The sequence below is a fragment of the Propithecus coquereli genome, unplaced genomic scaffold (genome assembly GCF_000956105.1).
Source record: "Propithecus coquereli isolate 6110/MARCELLA unplaced genomic scaffold, Pcoq_1.0 Scaffold939, whole genome shotgun sequence".
Classification (NCBI taxonomy): Eukaryota; Metazoa; Chordata; class Mammalia; order Primates; family Indriidae; genus Propithecus; species Propithecus coquereli.
The window spans coordinates 200,644-203,563 of NW_012155718.1; positions in this window are offsets into that span (position 1 = coordinate 200,644).

Sequence of the window (2,920 nt, forward strand, 5' to 3'; positions counted from 1 at the left end):
GCTCTTGCTCAGGCTGCTTTCGAACTCTTGAGCTCAAACAATCCGCCCACCTCGGCCTCCCAGAGAGCTAGGATTACAGGCGTGAGCCACCGTGCCCGGCCATAGATTCCATCTTAAACCACATTCTTCTGTGACTCCTTTTTCTCCTCACCAAAAAAAGCTACACAGAAGCTTGCTCGAAGGGGCTCCGACCAGCCAGATCACGAACAATTTGGGCGTTGACGGAAATCACATTAACCATCGAATAAAAGAGAAATCCACAAGTCCACTTGGATATAAATAACTAACTAAGTAATGGGGAGAAGAGAAAGGTATTACAGAAGAAAGCCAACTACTAAATGTAGAGGGAATGATGGAATTAGAAAAATCACCACTTGGCAACCATTGTAGTAATAACTAATTCTGCCAAGAAATATCAGTGGATGTTAAAACGAGTGGGTGAGAGTTTGATGAAGTGCAGGATACTTACCTGGTCCCAAAGCACCTCATCACAAAATATTCATTCATTACACAGGGGAAAAAGAGTAACTTTACGCAGAGAAACCTGGCAAATGCTACCTTAATCAGGCGATCATATCACCAGTAATGGGAGAAATCGAGGTTACGTGCCACCTGATAGGCTGCCATGAGAAGGACACGGCAGCACTTTTGTGAGCATTCCTGCCAATATGCATAACTTGAATCCAATGACGGGGAAACACTAGGTGAACCCAAGTTGAGGGACATTCTGCAAAATACCTGGCTTGAAATCATCAAAAGTGTCAAGGTCATGAGAGTCAAGGAACTGCTCCAGACTGAAGGAGACTAAGAAGACCTTCAGCGACAAGTGCCGTGTGGGACTCTGAGGGGATTAGTTTGCTGTAAAGGACAATATTGAGACAGGTGGGGTTCAGTGGGTTGTGTGGCTGTAATGCGTCAATATTATTTTCTGGATTCGATAATTGTATTGCGATTGCGTGAGAGAATGTCCTTATTTGCAGGGAATAAAAAAAATATTAGAGAATTTGGGGATGTTGAAGCATGCTGTCACCCATGTGCTCTAGGGAAAAAAAGTTTTTTGTACTAATCTTGCAACTCTTCTGTACACTTGAAATTACTTGGAAAGAAAAAAAGAAAAGGAAACAGCCATAATCTCATGGTTTACCTCCCGCTCCTCTGCCCCACCGTGCCCCCCAAGAAAAAGAATTAGCAGCAGGAGACCACTGAAGCTGGTACCTTCCATCCCCACACTCTCTGCAGGGACACCCCAAGGCCTCTGCATACAACCCCTGGCATTCACAGCTTTGACTCTGCCTGAGGGCCCTCTCTGGGTGCCAGAGTGGCACTGCCCATGCGCAGCAGGCAGAAGCGCCAGGGAATCACTGCCTCCTCCTTCCTTACCTAAGAGCATCCCTCGGCTAATGATTGATGGGAGCTCGTGAATAAATGCCCCAATCCTCTCACCCCTCGGGGAGATAACCTCAGGCATGCTTTGCACTGGCTGCCTGAGTCCCCCAACAGCACTGGGCCCCAAAAATGCTCTTCATTGAGTTTCTCCCCTTCCTTGTCTCATGTCATACTCCCCTAGCCATGTTTCTTGGGACCACTTCCTGCATGAACTGGTTTGCACACAAATCCTTCTCTCACAGTCTGCTTCTTGGGAACCCAAATGAAGACCCTCTCTATGGCTCCACCTGATTTCATTGGTTTCATAGCATTTCTCACCATCCAAAATCATCCTTTGCATTTGCTAATTTGTTTTTTCTTGTTTTTGAGACAGAGTCTTGCTTGGTTGTCCAGGCTAGAGTGCAGTGGTGTCATTGTAGCTCACTGCAACCTCCAGCTCTTAGGCTCCAGCGATCCTCCTGCCTCAGCCTCCCAAGCAGCTGGGACTACGGGCACGCGCCATGATGTCCGGCTAATTTTTCTATTTTTAGTAGAGATGGGGTCTCGCTCTTGCTCAGGCTGATCTCAAACTCCTGGCCTCAAGCGATTCTCTCACTTCCATCTCCCAGAGTGCTAGGATTACGGGTGTGAGCCACTGTGCCCAGCCTTATTTGTTTTGTTTTGTTTTGTTTTTTTGTGGTGCCCAAAACAGTATTCAGCATGCAGTGGGTGCTCAGTCAGTATTAGTGAAATGAACGAAGACGACAGGGAAGTTTTTCCATCTGGGTTCCCAGGGGCTGTGGCATTGCTTCAAGGTTTCAGCCACTGTCTGGGGAGAAGCAGGACTCTCTGGGCTGGATCCTCCCAACATAGTAAACTCTGGGTCACACGAGCAGTGGCTCCACTTGGAATTCAAGGGGACCAGAATATGCCACTTGCCACCTCAAAATATGCCACTTGGGGATAAGAATTATTTTCAGCTGAAGGTAACTGAGAACTAACAGACGCAGGAAGGGTTCTCTGGCCTCCCCTTATGTGCCTAAAAGCAGGGCATACATTTCCCTTTGAGTAATGGGTCCCCCCAACCCCTCTGCTGGGGAGAGAAGAGTGACTCTTAATCATGGAAGACTAGAATTGACAGCAAGACGAGTTTGCATAAACAGACCTCGCTAAACTGGCCCTCATCTTCCACTAGTGCTCCCCAAGTATTTTCCAGGTACTTCCCCCAAATTTATTATCCTTGAATCCCGACTGTCTTCCCTTTCTTAAAAAGGTGCATAAGCCCCTGAGTCTAACCCCTTCCTTGAGTTCCACTTCTTGTCTGTAAACTCCTTGAATCTAATTATGGGGAAACACTGGGCAAACCCAAACTGAGGGACATTCTACAAAAAACCTGGCTTGAAATCATCACAAGTGTCAAGGTCTCCTAGCTCTCTGGGAGGCCGGGCGCGGTGGCTCACGCCTGTAATCCTAGCTCTCTGGGACGCCGAGGCGGGCGGATTGTTTGAGTTCAGGAGTTCGAAACCAGCCTGAGCAAGAGCGAGACCCCGTCTCT